Below are 16,415 nucleotides of genomic sequence, written 5' to 3' on the forward strand. Positions count from 1 at the left end.
GGTGCCTGGGTGGCTCAGTCAGTTAAGCGTCTGCCTTCAGCTCAGGTTGTAATCCCGGGGTCCTGGGATCGAGCCCCACGTCGGGTTCCCTGCTCGGTGGGGAACCTGCTTCTCCCTTTCACTCTGCCTGCCGCTCTCCCTGCTTGTGCTCTTTCTCTCTCAAATAAATAAAATCTTAAAAAAAAAAAAAAAAGGACAGAGGAACCAGGCATTTTTCCAAAGAAGATAGACAAATGGCCAACATGTATATGAAAAGGTGCTCAAAATCATGAATCATCAGGGAAACGCAAATCAAAACCACAATGAGATATCACTTCACACCTGTGAGGATGGTTATCAAAAAGATAAGAGATACATATTGGTGAAAACATGGAGAAAAGGAAACCCCTGTGTACTACTGGTGGGAAGGTAAACTGGTGCAGTCACTACAGAAAACAGTAGAGAAGTTCTTCAAAACATTGAAAGAAAATGAAAACAGGATCTAGAAGAAATATCTACACTACCATGTTCACTGCAGCATTATTCACAGTAGCTAAGATATGGAAACAACCTAAGTGTCCATCACAGATAAATGGCCAAACAAGAGGTGGTATATATGTACAATGGAATATCATTCAACCATTAGAAAGAATGTCCCGCTGTTTGCAACAATATGGATGGACCTTGAGGGCATTATGTTAAGTGAAATAAGCCAGAAAGAGAAAGATACTGCATGGTCTCACTTATATGTGGAAACGAAAGGGTCAAAATCGAGTAGAAAAGTAGTTGGGGCTGAGGGTTGGGGGAAACAGGGAGAGGTTCAAACTTTCAGCTATAAGATAAATAAGGTGTGAGGATGTAATGCAAAACATGTTGACTATAGTTGATAACACCACTGTATGGCTGAAATTGGCTGAGAGAGTAAAACTTCAAAGTTTTCATACATAAAGATAAATATGTGAGGTGATGCATATATTAGCTACCTAGATAGAATCCTTTCACCATATATGTGTGTACCAAGTCACCCCAATATATGCTTTAAATATCTTACAAGTTTATATGTCAAGAAAGCGGAAATGAAAAAAAAGAATTAAACAAACAAACAAAAAACAAACTTGTGTCCAGAACATGAAAAGAACTCTTACAGCTGAATAATAAGATAACCCAACTACAGAACAGGCAAAGATCTGAATAGATAGTTCACTGAAGATGACGTACAGATGGGCTAATAATCACAGGACAAATGCTCAACATGAGGAGCCAATAGGGAAGTGAAAATTGAAATTACAATAAGATACCACTTATCTACTGAAATAGCTACACTCAAAAAGACTAACAGACGTGGGAAAACCGAAACTCGTGTCCATTGCTGATGGGACTGTAAAATGCTACAACCACACTGGAAAACAGTTTGGTAGCTTTTTAAAATGGTAAACATAAACTTACCATATCACCCAGCAACCTGACTCTTGAGTATGTGCCCAAGAGAAATGAAACATGCCCACCCAAAACTTACATACAAATGTTCATTAGCTACAGTTTAATAGGACAAAAGTGGAAATAACCAAAAGTTGACTGGTGAATGAACTGACAGAATGTGGTTTATCCATACAATGGAATACTAAGAAGTCTCTTTTTGCTATTTTTGCTATTGTTTAATTTTATAATAATTTTCCATTGACAAACATGTTCTATCTTGTGAAATATTTTATTTTTCTCAGTGCTTATAAAACATTTATTATTATTTATCTTTTCAGGGTATATATTTTTCTTCCCAACATCTCAGGAATCCTGTTTTGGTTAGGTAACATTATCACATATTAACCATTGTATTTTGGGGAACTACCTCCACCTTTTAGCCTATAATTGCCATCATGCCCTGCTTTTCTTTTCTTCTTTTTTTCATGCCCTGCTTTTCTGGCCATTTTTTGGGGAGGGGGGGCAAATAATAAAGTATAAAATTCACTCTGGCTTGGAAAGTGCTTTTGAACAGCCAGATCCGGCAGTTCCAGCCCCAATCCAAACAAGATAATGAAGGTGGGAGAGAGGTAGGAGAATCTGTAGAAAAGCAAGAAAGTCTATGCAGTGGCCTGGCTTTGCAGGAAAGTCCTATGAGCCAGCAAAATCTGGGACACAGGAGATCACAAGGAGTGGACACTGGCAAAGCCAGGGTCTTTCTTGGGCCTCCAAGAGCTGAGGAGCACAGAGTCAAGATCATTGCCTCGGTTGCTTGGACAGGATCAAGGAAGGACCTCGTGCACCCCAGGAGCCGATGGTTTTCCAGCTGCAAAGGCAACGAGCCTACAGTTGTCTCTCAGTCACGGAGGAGCGAGAGTCTCACTGAGACCATGTGTGCACCTTGGCTGCTCGGGGAGCCTATGAATTCAGCTGCCTCGGTTGCAGGGCGAGGAGCGCTGCCTGTGTGAACCAGGCCAGGCCACAAGCAAAGGACATGACTGCTTCAGCACAGATCAAGTTGGAGCCATGGACACCCCTCCCCTGGTGCCACAGCACCCAGCACTAGTCCCCCAAGGCATAGCACCCATCTCAGGTGCAGGAAGGGGGTAAGAATCTGGGCTGAGTCTCTTCAGAGTTTGCCTGGAAATGTCCAGACTGTGCCCAGCTCACACAGTGAGCACTCAAGAGGGAAATGAAGTCCTGTTAAAGATTTCTTTTTTGCTTATCTGGGTATGTGGCCTGTGAAAGTCACACTCATTTCACTGTGTGACAGTTGTCTGTCATCCCCGCAGAGGACCGACCCAGCATCAAGCATGTGGCAACTATTCAATAAAGCTCCCTCAGTGAGATCTGGGCCAGGCACCACTGCCCGAGGTCTGAATGTTAGAGTCGTAAGACCCGAGATGAATGACTAGGTTGCTTTTTAAGAACATGAAACTGAACCTCTGCAAGTATTTTAATAGGAAAATGATGACAGGAGATGAGGCTGAAGGGATGCCCGGGGCTGAAGCTCTAGATCAGGAAATGAAACTACTGCCCACCATTGGCTTCAAAATAATCAGGCCCTCTTCCTGGGATCAGTGCCCAGGACGTGCTTTCTGAGGAAGACGAAGAACAGACTCCAGAAGCTGTCTTTGTTCAGAGCAGCAGAAAGAGAAAGGTGAAGACTGCTGGGAAGGCACCATTTTCCCAAAAGATGTCAAGCACCAGCCCTTGGCTTTAGGGCCACACTGGATTACAACAATTGTAGGATGAACTGTCCAGAGCCCTCTGTGAATTCTGGCTCCAGCAGAGCAACACCAGTTTGGCATCCTGGTAGGTAGGTCAATAAATCACAACTGGCCTGGGAGAGGCACAAACCACAGCCAATTGATATGCACACACTTCATCCAGGCCCGAGGCTGTGGCTTCAGGAAGGCCTAGAGACTAGGGTGGGTCTCGGAGGAGGTAAATGTTAGCGCGCAGGGACGTCCGCTGACCGCCACTGGCTGGCTCAGAAAGTGAAAGGACGGGTGACAGTTGCTCCAATCTATAGAAAGACTTGGCTTGCCCTTGCCTGGAGGCCTCTCTGCCAGAAGCTCCAAGCCCCCCAGCGTGGTCAGACTAGCTCCTGCTGCTCCTCTAGGTGTTTGCTTCAGTGTTCCGTCCTCTAGGGTCAGATCAGGTCTTCCTGCTATGCTCCCCAGAACTCTGAACAGCATTAACCTCACCTCTCAAATTTTATCTCCTTACCATTGTGCTTAGCACATGTAAATGCTTAATAAACGTTTGTTAAATGACAATGAGGTATATCACATTTCTGACCCCTTTTCTTCAGTAATGGAAAGTGGGAACGTAGCCAGAGCAGGCAATAATCTCCAGGGAGCACTAAATCTATCAGTCATCGATAAAGCTTTGTGTGAGATGCTTAACTGGATGAGTAAATGTGGCGGGCAGAGCTCTGAGACGGCCTCCAATGCCCTTGCCCTCACTGTCACACTCCTGTGTAATCCCCTCCCCCAGAATACGGGCTGGGCGCAGGGACGGTGGCTCCTGAGTCAGGTGAATGGGATGTCACTTCTGAGATTAGCTTAGAAACGACTGTGACTTATGTCTTGCCCATATACTCTCTTTCTCCCTCCTGTTTGTTCAGTCTAATGAAGCCAGCTGCCATCTTGTGAGCTGCCCTGTGGAGAGGCCCATGTGACAGGGAACTGAGGCAGCCTCCAGCCACCAGCTGGCATTGAATGGAGGCCCTCAGTCCAGCAGCTGACGAAGAATCCTGCCAACAACCATGTGGGTTGTTGAGCCTTGAGATGCCTGTAGCCTTGTAAGAGACCCTGACCCTCAGCTTGCCCTCACCTGGACTCTAGGCCCAGAGAAGCTGTGAGGTAATAAACATTTGTTCTAAGAAGCCAGTAGGTTTTGGGGTAAGTTGTTGCACAGCAATAGGTAACTCACATGCTCAGGCTGATTTTCTTCTTCATACATTACTGGGGCAGTCCCATCTGAAGGACATCTGATTGAGAAGGAATGGGAGGGAGGCTTTTGGAATATGAGAGACCAAGCCCAGAGGCCCTCGTGAAAGGTCAGAGACCCAGGGAAAGAGGACTATGGATGAGAATAGAGGCAAAGATATATAATCAAAAACCATTTTACCTGCTTGGGAACGTGCCTCAGTTCCTGAGTAAATGAGCTTGTCCTGATGCTGGACAATAGTAACAGCTTTGTCAATAATCACAGGCCCTGGAGACGATTCTCTGCCGCAAATTCCATGACTGGGAAGAGGAGGGAAAGCTGCAGGCTCAGAGATGGAATCCTAGCTCTCTCACTGCTTTGGGGTGGACACACATGTGGTGTGGCTCAGCGGGAAGGGCACGGCCTAGGTGTCGGGAGACCTGGGATTTTCTTGGGACTGTACAGCACATGCATTTTAATTTTTCTGAGGTGCAGTCTTCTCATTTATAACTGAGTGGCATCAAGTAGATGATCTCTGAAGTACTTTTCAGGTTTAAAATTCTATGATTCTGTAACTTTTGCCAAGTTACCTCATCTCGAAAATGTCAAGTCATCATGGCTTTGCTTTGGTCACAATCACGCTGTCAGTGAAGGATGCTCTGAGGGTTCTCAGCATGGCGTGTTCTCTATCTAACCTACCCTTCTCACGAGTGGAGTCAGTACCAGAGATGCTGCCCATTTAGGCTCATGCAAACGAAGCCTGTGAGGAGCTGCAGGGAGCAGGTGACTGGAACAAGGAAGGGGCTAGCTCAAGACAGACAGAGTTTCAATAGGGTCCTTCCAGTTATATGACCACAGGCTGGAGTGTAGAGAGCACACAGAGCTTGAGCAGCACTCTGGGCATGCTGACAGTCACCGATGATCCTGGTTAGGGTCTGTTCATTCTCTGCCCTCAGTAGGTCTGGGCCAGACAGATACACTCAAAATCAAGCTGGAGCACTACACTGTGAAATTTTACCTTGTCTCAAAAGCACAGATTGGGTTTTACATTCAGCCAGGCAGGACCTCCCTGTGAAGAATGCCAAACACTCCACCCACCACAAAACCAAATCTAGAATAAATGGCAGAGGAGGAGGCTGGGGGCCACATCACGGTTGGAACCTTGAGGTTATGGGGAACCTGAGAATCACACAGAAATCAGTAAAGGTGGAAGAACTAGTCAGGTGGCTCCTGGGGATGGGGATAAGCTGTCCAATGAGGGTATAAAACACTCTTGCGCCACTGGTTGGAGCTGCCAGGATGGGTCAATTAGCCTGGGGAAGCTAGGGAAGGTCTACAAAATGCTACTTGGTGTTTGAAGGCTTCCTGATACAAGGACAGTGGGACCTTGTTGTAATACAACCTATAACAAAGGCTTGAATGCAGCACGGGCCAGTCACCAATAACTCAACACAATAAATGCCCTGTAACTCAGGTTCTCTGAATACTGAGGTCCCTTGTAGTTAGAAACAATTCTGCTGGAAATACAGAGCTGGAAAAATGTTACAATCTGAGAAGCTCTTTGGTCGGCTGGCTCTTCACTTCTAAATTGGCAAGGACTCTGAGAACCTGAGAAAACGAGGTATCACATTCTAAGAAAGGGACTCAGAAATTAGGCTTATAATTTCAGAATGTTCATGACCCCAAGAAAATAGCCTCTTTTTTTAGTCCAACACTCATTTCATATTTGAAGAGACTGAGGCCTAGAGAGGTCAGGGGGTTCCAAATAAATGAGCAGAAAGGCTAAGACTAGTACCTGGGTCTTCTATTTGCCTCAAACTGCTAGGAGAATCCAAGGCATAGCATAGTGTTAATAGGCTAGAAGGAACATGGATTAGTTTGAGACCTCTCAGAACTGAAGCCAACCATGATCTTCAACAGGACAATTAATTTCCAATAAAGGTGAGAAATGTGAGAAAGGAGAGTACAGTGATTATGACTTAGTCTCTTGTCTATGACACAAATCTAATACTGGAGCCAAAGCAGGTACAGAGAATGCCAGAGAGGTGACGTGAGGACACCGTGAGCAGAGACAGGAGCCCACAGGCTGCGGCAGAGAGAGCCGGCTACAAAGGGAGAAGCCACGGTCTTTAGCCGAATGATTGGCACCATGCTCAGCTGTGTTTAAACATCCCCAGCATGGTGCCTGGCACACAGTAGGGGCTCCCTAAATACTATCTCCCTCCCTTCTTTTTCTTCATGGAACAGGTATGAATTTAGTCCTATCTCCTTAGTACACATTACAGTCAGGTAATCAAGCCCAGAGTGGTTCGTGGCAAAAAGCCTGATTTGGAGTTATTGCCCTCTGTGGAGCATTGATAACTGTACCCTCTGCGTGCACACACACACACACACGCACACGCACACACACACGCACGCGCACACACACGCACACACACGCACACACACACACACAGCCCCACCTGAAACTCTGAACTACACTGTTATCACGGTAACAGAGGGAGACACTTCAGTCTCCATCTCTCTCTCTCTCTGACTCATGGATACCTGCCAGGTAGCAGATGGCCTTTGTGGACAATTACCTTCATTTTGCTGCAGCGTATTTAAATTAAACAAACTGGCCTCTTTGCTGCCGATTTTCAGAGGCCCTCTCAGAAAAACAACAACAACAAAACACACAAAAAAACAACACTGAGGGAAAGGAGTTGTTAAGTCTGAAATTTAGGTGAGGCAGCTCTGACCTCAGAGAGAAATGGGATGTATAAAGAACGGACTTTGCATGGATTTTTTTCCTTCAAGAAAAGGTAAACCAGAGCCCACATCCTATTTCCAACTGGTGTTGGTGGCAGCTCCGCTAGGAAAATGCAGCCACCTCATCAAATGTGGAAGTGAGAGGAGAGAGGAGGCCGTGCCGCCCGTCCTGCTGCAGGCTTGGAAAGAACTGCCTCACAGGGCACCAGGGATGGAAGTGAGCAGACAGGAGAGAGTGAGGTGGAGGAGACCAGAAAGACATCCCCCTGGCAGTGAGCAAAGAAGGGGCCGTGCTTCCCTTTGGGATGAGTTCAAAAGAGCTACAGAACACGCCCAGAGACCTTCCTAGCTCAGCAAAGGTGCTATCTGCAAGCTGATAGGTTTTAAAGGTACATTTTGCTTCTCAACACCAGAAAGAAGAGCTGAGCGGTTTTATGATCTTTTTTCTTTCCGCTACGAATACCACGAACATACACATGTGTGGGTCCGCTGGAAGGATAGGATGGCACCACCAAAAAGTCTGCCATGAGGTCCCTCCACAGAGGGCTGGCACCCGTTTGTTCCCACATCACTCCGGGAAACTGAGGCTTACACAGAGCCTGTCCCTCGCTGGGGTGGCCTGTGGGGTCCGCTGCTAGATGGGAAACAGTGACCAGAGCACTGCTGGGGGTTTATGATCACAGGATTGGCAATGGGCAGAAGCAGGTTATGGTTCTCAATCTTCATGATTATGCAGAAGATGAAGCTTCCCTCGAGGCTTCGGGGGGTGGGAGGCAAGTGTCTAGCTATCTTTCTTAGTAGAAGGAGGAACACATACTAAGTTCCAGAGACAAAGAACAACCTACTAAAACTCATCATAAACCCAAAGATCAATAGAAGTTGAAATTTAAACTTTCAGATAGGGAAGCTCATAAATTCTAAGACCAGATTACCCTCTTTCTGTTTGTTTCTCCTAGTTTGTCCAGCTCTACTTGAAAATGGTATTCCATTAGCTCTCATTGCAGGATTTTAAAGTCATTTCTCGGTGAAATGATCGGGGACCCCATTGAGGGGAAAATCCCTATAAAATGAATACCAAACACTCAGATTGCGTTCTTAGAAACAAATAGAGAACAGACTGCCAGGAGAGCATGGTCCTTATTCAGACAACTAAATCAGTGATCAGGCAGGCAGCCAGAACCTATCCGTGATATTTTAAAATTCAATGAGTCAAATTTAAATGCTACTTACAGAATGTCAAACTTGTAGGTGAGGTATGGCACCCCATTCAACACCACCACTCTTTGCTGAGTCCCTGCTGTATACAATACAGTGGTTAGAGTCCAGGCTTTGCAGTTAGTTAGACCTAGTTTGGATGCCAGCTTTGCCATTTACTAGCAGCGTGATCTTGGGTAACTTACTTAACCGTTCCACATCTCGGATTCTTCATATGCAAAATGGGTAATATCTTTACAGGCTGGTGTGGATAAACATGAAATGCTTCACACCGGCTCAATAGAATCCTACCTGCCATTATTCTACTTTGAAAGGTGCTGGGGGGTTACAAAGGGGCAAAGTCTCCACTCCCAGCAGGCTCACAGTCCCCTGGGGTGGTGAGGCATGTGTGCAATTAGCATACAAGGGAGGGTGAAAGCCGTGCCTTAGTGGAGGCCCAAAGGGAAAGCACGGAATGTAACTCTTTACACAGAGTGTAACTCTGACCTTCTGGAACGGGTAAGGTTTCACAGAAGAGGTGGCATCTGAGAGTATCTTGAGGGGTATAATTTCAATCGGCAGAAAAGGCTTGGGAAGGGCAATCCAGGTGAGGAAAGGGCATACACACAGGGCGCTGGCCTGGGAGAGGTGGCTGCACGTGAGGGTAAGGAGGGGGGTGGCTAGGATGTAGGAAGCACGAAGACAGGTGGTAGGAAGGAGAAGTGTGGGCCACCATCATCCAGGGCCTTAAATAGTCACCTAGTTTATTTACTAGGCCAGAGATGGGCAAACTGCAGCCCATGGCCAAATCCAGCTCACCACTGCCTGTTTTTTACAGTCCATGAGCTAAGAATGGTTTTCACATTTTGAAACGGTTACATTTTAAGTGGTTATATAAGTACCTACATAATATTTCTGATTTGGTTTACCAAGCCTAAAATATTTATTGTCTAAGCCTTTAATAAAATGCTTGTTGAGCCCTGCTGGGAGCTGCGGCACAGGGAGCTAGGGAGCTAGGGAAGGTTCCTGAAGAGACCACGGCATGGCCAGTGCCATGTGTGTCTAGGAACCTGGCTCTGGGGCAACGTGAAAGAGGACTAAGCAGCCAGAGACAGGACCCATGTGGAGGCTCTTCCGACAGACCAGGGGACAGATGATGGAGGCTGGAATGAAGAAAGGTGGTACGAATGGGAAGGAGAGACACAAGCAAGCTTTCAGAGAAAAAAAGCAAGCACACAGAGGAGCAGAAGCCTGGAGAGGGTTCGCGGACAGAGGAGTGATTTTCGGGGAACACGCCTGGAAAGCGTCCACCATCCAGTCCATATCTAAGCCTCAGACTCAGGGATTCTGAGAATGCCTTGGGGCTTGGGCTGGTGTCATGGAGCAAGGCTCTCTGGGCTCAGGGCAGTGCTTCTTAACCGGGGATAATTTCATCTGCTAGGACCTGCTGGGCAGGCAGGGGCTACCACTAGAATTTAGTAGGTGGAGGTCAAGGATGCTGCTGAACACCCTACAATGCATAGGTCAACCCCCCAACGGCCCCCCCTAAAGAGTTATCTGGCCCACAATTCCATGGTGCTAAGGATGAGGAACCTGGCTGAGGGTGAGACAGTCTTCTTCTCCCAGGTGGTGGGCTGCTGTGGAAGGAAGGGCAGGTCACCCAGAGCCTCAGTTTAGCTTGGGACCTTCAAGGGGCCCAAGAATAAACTCTCACATCTTCTGCACATTTGGAAAATGTCCCAGGGTGGTGGCACCTATAGGCCTCAGAGTCTCCTAGATTCTCTCTTGGTTTTCTGAGGTCTGAGCTGGTTAAATACAGGAGTTGAAATTTGAAATGTGAAAGCAATGAATAGATAGTGAATGATATGTATATTTAAGTTAATAAACACACATAATAATAAAAGTACTGAAGGATTTATAAAAAAAAAATAGATAAAAGTACTGAAGGATTTATAGTTAGCCAGCTCGTACAGCAGTGGTGAGCTGGCACGAAACCTTATTAAAGGTACCATATTAGCTGCAGTTAACTTTATAAAACACACTTCTTCTTTTCTTCTCTTTCTCTCTCTTCCTCCTTCCAGCTCCCTCCCTCCTCCCTTCTCCCCACCCCACCACCTTTCTTTTAAAGCACAGGGCATTTGTACTCCAGTGCCAAATGACAGTAATTCCACTTGCCAGATTATGATTGGCAGCAAATGGAGAAGAGTGCAAAAGTCTACTGTACCCTTTATAACATGCTTCTTTTAGCTGAAACTAAGCAGATGTTCATTTCAGTTAAGGACTCTGAGCCAGAAAGCTCCCTACCTTGGCATTATGGTTAATATGGGAACATCAGAACCAGCCTGAGATCAGCTAGACAACCCCAGAGACTGGTATAGCATCAGGATTTGATGACATGCCTACAGATGCTCTCAAAGTGAAGAGTCATAGATCCAATCCCAAGCTGAGAGAGGATGCTGGGGTGAGGTCTAACAGAAAGAGAGCACTAGGGATTCCTCTCCTTCTATGGAAGCCCAAGAATCCCAGAGGTAAGCTGAAGGAGAGGCCTTCATGGGAGCAGCTGATGTTTTCTTAGGATGCTTTCTTTTGTCTGGAAAAGTGGGAGGTAGAAGGTTGGCATGAGGCAACACTGAGGGAGGAGCTGGTTATTGAAAGAAAGCCCAGACAATGAAGGGAAGGCAGAGGGTTTCAAAGTCACAAAAGGAGACACCAGTCTAATGAATCCAGTTGGTTTTCGGTAGACCCTTCTTGGTTTATAGTCTTTCCGCAATATACCGACTGGTATCGGGGATGGAAGGATCAAAGGGCTGAAGTTTACAGATGAGGAAACATGTCTGTAAAGACAACACACATCTTCAGATATTAAAGAAGTGAGGTTTTGTCAAGAAGTTTCTATGAATCAGAAGAGCAATCCACTCACAGATAATTCAATAAGGCAGATAGAAGATTTAGTTCCTTCTCCTTCATTGGTTGAAACCAAAGGGGGATGGGGGTTGGACAAAACAAAGCCTATTTTTCAGAGCTGTCAATACTCTACTACTCTACTGAAAATTTTCTTTCCAGCGTTGCTGATAACTTACTGATTGTCAAATCCAAGGATTTCCTTATTTTATTGTCTTACTAACTTTCTCCCTCTTGAAACTTTCTGAGCTTTCACAAGAACCCACAATCCTACCCCTCCCACCTCCTCTTTCTTCCTTTTCTCTACTATGGTTTTTCCCTAAGGCTCATGTTTATGGTTTCAACCCTAATTTTATGTTGAAGACTTCCAAATCTACAATGCTAGCCATGTACTTCCACTGAAATTCCAGTTGCATATCCCCAAATATATAGCAGACCAGAGAAAAAGCTTGACTGTCTGCCTAATCTTTGGAATTCGCTATGTTCAAAATCAGGTCAAAGTCCCTTTCTTGCCCCAGATCATCTCCCCTTTTCACTTCTTCAGTGTACCCATCATTTTCCCAGGTCCTCAGGCTCAGAACCTAGAAAAGTCATCTTTTACTTATTCTTTTCTGTTGATGCTTTGCTGAGACTCAGACTGTAATATTCTAGGTGAGACAGTGTGTCCCAGGGATTCAACAGTCTTCCAGCAGGACAATTTCTCTAGCTTGGTGTGTAGAGAATTTTCCTGGAGACCTTGGAGGATAGTTTTCATATGTTGTATGCATTCTGGCCAAGAAAGGAAAAGACAGAAATATAGTACAGAAGGGAAATAAAAAAGCAGGAAATCTCTCAGTCTGTCATTGATGAGGGGGATGAAAAATCCTGGGGATGCTGCAAAGACTCAAAGTGATTTCTCCCCTATATCCTCAGACTGTAAACTCCTGGCAGGTGTTCAAGGAGTTTTGGGGAGTGAAATACAAATACTTATTTTTAATATTGTAATGATATTTCCTCTTCTTGGGAAAAAACTGAATAAAAATTAAACAACAAAGTACCAGATTCCCATAGTGAGTACAGGAGCCAAGACTGATGAATGAGCCCACTTGGCAGACTCTCACAAGGCCATCTCTGTGCAGTGAGCACATCAGATAGTCTAGACAGACCAGGACTGGGACCCAGGCTAAAGGTTTGTGGCAAAGTCATATACTACACCACACTGATCTTTATTTACCAAAAGACATCTGTGGAGTTTGCAAACTTAGGGGGACAGCAGTGGTACCTGGCTCAGGATATCACTGACCTGGCTTGTGTTTCTGTATTTAAGGTATCATGCCAACAATGAAATAACGTTCGTACTATTTGTGGTATTTGTGTAGGATTTCTCTTGTTAGCCTCCAAAAGGCCAAGTTCACCGCCTTGAACATATATAGTAAGACACTGCTGAATAAATAAATGAATGGCAATTCTTTGCCTTCAGGTAGAAGTAGACTCAGGCTTCTATTTCAGAGTATGGTGGTGTCCAAGAGTCCAGAAGATTTAGAGGCATGTGAATCTGAATCACCTCCCAGTGAGATTGTGTCCAAAGGTTAAGTGAGGCAAGAGGGGAAATGGTCCATGAGCACATCCGGGGGTTGACCAATAATCTCTTTAATGGACAAAGGAGTTTTTATTTGTTGTTGTATAGAGTTTTTTTTTTTTAAGTACTTTCTCTTAAACTTACAAAGTTAATATTCATGAGGTTTGTTAGAGTCCTCATGGATCAACCATGGCTAACTAAATATTGAGTGGTCTTCCTCTGAGGCATATTTGGGGGAGCCAGATCAGAGATGTAGGCTTCTAAGGAGCCAGCCCACACCGTTCTTTCTTTAGTGCAGTTGTAATGGGTTATCCGTCTGATTCTGGAAATCAGAAAGGGCATGGGGCAGGATCCCATTTGATATCCCAACTTACTGAAGTAAAAAGAAAGGTTCCAAGTATGACAATTCTCTCTTAGCGGAATCCCCAAGATTCCTCTAATTACATAATTTTCAGAGTCCCACCTATAATTCTCTGGACCATTACCATACTACTAATTTGGATCTGGGCCACCTCCATGGGAGCCCCCTATCCTTATATGTTACTATCTAAAGTTAGAGTCCTTAAGCCTGATGTTGATCTACATATAAAAGGTAATGACTTCTAATAGGAGAATTCAGAGAAATGTTCAAGGAAACATCTTTCATGAAAAAACTTTACCCCTTGCCTTGGATAGCTCATTTTATTTGGTGTTAGCAATCCAGCAGTAAAATTTTATGGTAAATGGAGTCCCTGGGGAAAATGGAACACTGAGATATAACTAGAATGAATTCATACATCTGAAATCTCTCCAGACTAGGACTGGAGGAGCCTACAGCTCAAGGGCACGAATGGTAGTAAACACCGTGACCAGCATTACACATTACTCAGCAGTCTGTTGTTACCTCAGTGAGCTCCTTTGTAACATGCTGGTGAATCCCATAGCCAGGCTGCAGGCACTGGGTTTTTACTAAGCAAAGCTCAGAATATTTCCAAGTGATACAAATAACTATAGATATCCCCCATCTTATAGATTATCTGTATTTAAAAAAAGAGGATGATTTTATTCTACATAATCAGTATCTGTTCTTTAGACAGAAAAAAAATAGAGTTAATAACTAATACATTAGCTTGGTGTTCCTATTCTTTTGGCAACCCTGAGATTCCTTTTTCTGATACCTTTTTATAAAGGGCTTTTCTGAGCCATGATTTAGTCTCCTGAATGTGCAGACCTATTATACAGTAGTACCTTGAGCAAAGTGACTGCTATAGGTAGTCGAAGCAGTTATGTCCCTTATAATTAATAAACTTATGAATTCACACTGCCCATTTTTACTCAAAATCTTGTCGATCTGGTTAATACTGGTTTTCATTCAGCAACTATTTATTGAGTATCTGCTGTGTGGCAGGCACCAGGCTAGTGACTGAGGATGGAGTAGTAAGAAAGGCAAAGTCCTTTAATTACAGTCTGATGATTATCGTGGGCCTGATTAACCCTGACTCAACTGATACAATCTAATTCCTGAGCCTGTTAAACTGTAGGGTATATTGTGGGTTGAAGAGTCACTCAGTGAAGTCTTATCTGAAATAGCCAGGCAGTTCTGCCCTTAATTATAACCCTTGGATCTGAGAAAAGAGAAGGGAAGGAGGGAGGGAGGGAAAGAGGAAAGACACAAGAATTATCAGCTGAGGTACTGATGTCATTCACAGTAGTGGGGAAGTGGCTGAGGCTGAAGGCAGGCCCATAGCACGAGAGTGGCTAAGTCATAGTCATTACCCATTCCTCTCAGATCCCCCCAAAGCCAGAATAATCCCTAAAGAGGAAAGAAGCAAGAAGGCGGACTACATGAAAAGTTCTCTATAATGGATTTATAGAGCCAATTTGGAGAAGCCTGTCTAGTAAATCCTTCATTGTACAAGTCTCTCACGATTATTTTATTACCCATATAGGGTAATACATTTTGATAGGGAAAAAATTAAACTATACCAGTCAGAACCCAGGAAGGAAGAAAGTTACAACTTAGCTCTGTGCTAAATACCTTTTTGTGCCTCACTCAGTAATGAGAGAGACTAAAACAGAGGTGCTAGTTCTAAAGCTTTATATGTCTAGGTGTTAAAAATGTTGTTCAATTATATAAAGCCATTCAGTTCAAATTTGAGCCTCAGAGCTGAGCCTTGGGTGGGTCCAGTTTAAACCTGTGATGTAAACAGAGGATATTTAAACCTATATCCACAGAACAGAATGTCTTACCTACACCGTTGTGGAGAAAGATGAGGAAAAAAACAGTTTGTACCAATTCATGCCACGGGTGGTCCTATAAGAGTGTGAGGACAAGGTCATGAACTCAGGACCATGGCCATGGAGAATGCCCAAGACATACAAACAAGCAATTCATTAGGGGCAAGCTTCAGTGGTCCAGGTCTAGCTTATTTTGCCAACTTCAAGGGGATGATGATCTCACACAGAAGCACAGTCACTGAAGTGAGCATGTTATTTAATCCCTTATCTGCTCAAGTCAGCTTTTTAAATATTTTTATTTTTTTAAGTAATCTCTACCCCCAACATGGGGCTCGAACTCATGGGGCTCAAACCCTGAGATCAAGAGTCACATGCTCTACTGACTGAACCAGCCAGATGCCCCAAGGTCAGCTTTAAATTGACCTGAGAAACAAAATACCAGAAGTGGCAATTTCTGGTTCTTAGATTACATGGCAATCCATAATATTTTTAAAAAACGAAATGTCTATTGGAAGCTCTACTGCTACCATTAAAAATAGATACTCATAATGTCTGCCCTCTTCTGAGAGAGAGTTCTCAGGTAAGGTGCAAGGTATTTCAGTCTGAGCTGGCACATTCAGAGAGGGATCAGGAGATGCTAGTCTGCGCAGACTGCTGGAATAAGTTCCCAGCAGGTGGTTTTAGCTGTGACATGCATCTTTGGGGTGTAGGGGAGAGAAGAGAAGAAGGGGAACACTGGTTGTCAGCAGCAACAGGTGAGGTGATGCCCTAGGTCGGCAGGAAGGAGATGAGGCTATCAGGGAAAGGGGGGAGCAGGGAGAAGGAAGGAAAGATGTTCTCTTTCCTTCTCTAATCACAAGCTCACCCATCCTCCTACTCGTGGTAGGCATTACCAGCATCTGCTTCTCTGCGGCTTCCAAGCAAACTGGAGGATTATACTTCCATGTCCCCCAGAAGTCAAGGGTGGTCATGTAACTTGCTTTGGCCAATGAAATGCAGTGGAAGTGATGTGTGTCAGTTCCTGGAAGAAGCATTTAATGACTGGGCTTGACTTTCCATCCTCATCTTCTCCTGCTTTTGCCCATGTGAATGTACCTACTGAGGACACGCCATAAGATCAAAGCAATAAACTATGTATTAATGAGGAAAAAACCAAAACCAAACAAACTTTTGTTACAGTAAAGCCACTGAGATTTCTGGGTTGTTCGCGTATCTTAATCCCATATTCTATCTTTGTTCCCTCTTTTTTTTTTTTAAAGATTTTATTTATTTATTTGACAGAGAGAGACTCAGAGAGAGAGGGAACACAAGCAGGGGGAGTGGGAGAGGGAGAAGCAGGCTTCCCGCCAAGTAGGGAACCCGATGTGGGGCTCGATCCCAGGACCCTTGGATCATGACCTGAGCCGAAGGCAGAAGACAC

The 16,415-nt window shown here is 44.7% G+C and overlaps 1 protein-coding gene across 6 annotated transcripts in view; it reads right to left on the minus strand.

Annotated features, from left to right (window-relative positions):
* The window catches only part of DTNB (dystrobrevin beta), a 256,526-nt gene that overhangs the window by 11,722 nt on the left and 228,389 nt on the right, over positions 1-16,415 (minus strand). The gene's annotated exons all lie outside the window — the stretch shown is intronic.

The sequence above is a fragment of the Phoca vitulina genome, unplaced genomic scaffold, assembly GCF_004348235.1.
Source record: "Phoca vitulina isolate PV1807 unplaced genomic scaffold, GSC_HSeal_1.0 scaffold63, whole genome shotgun sequence".
Taxonomy (NCBI): Eukaryota; Metazoa; Chordata; class Mammalia; order Carnivora; family Phocidae; genus Phoca; species Phoca vitulina.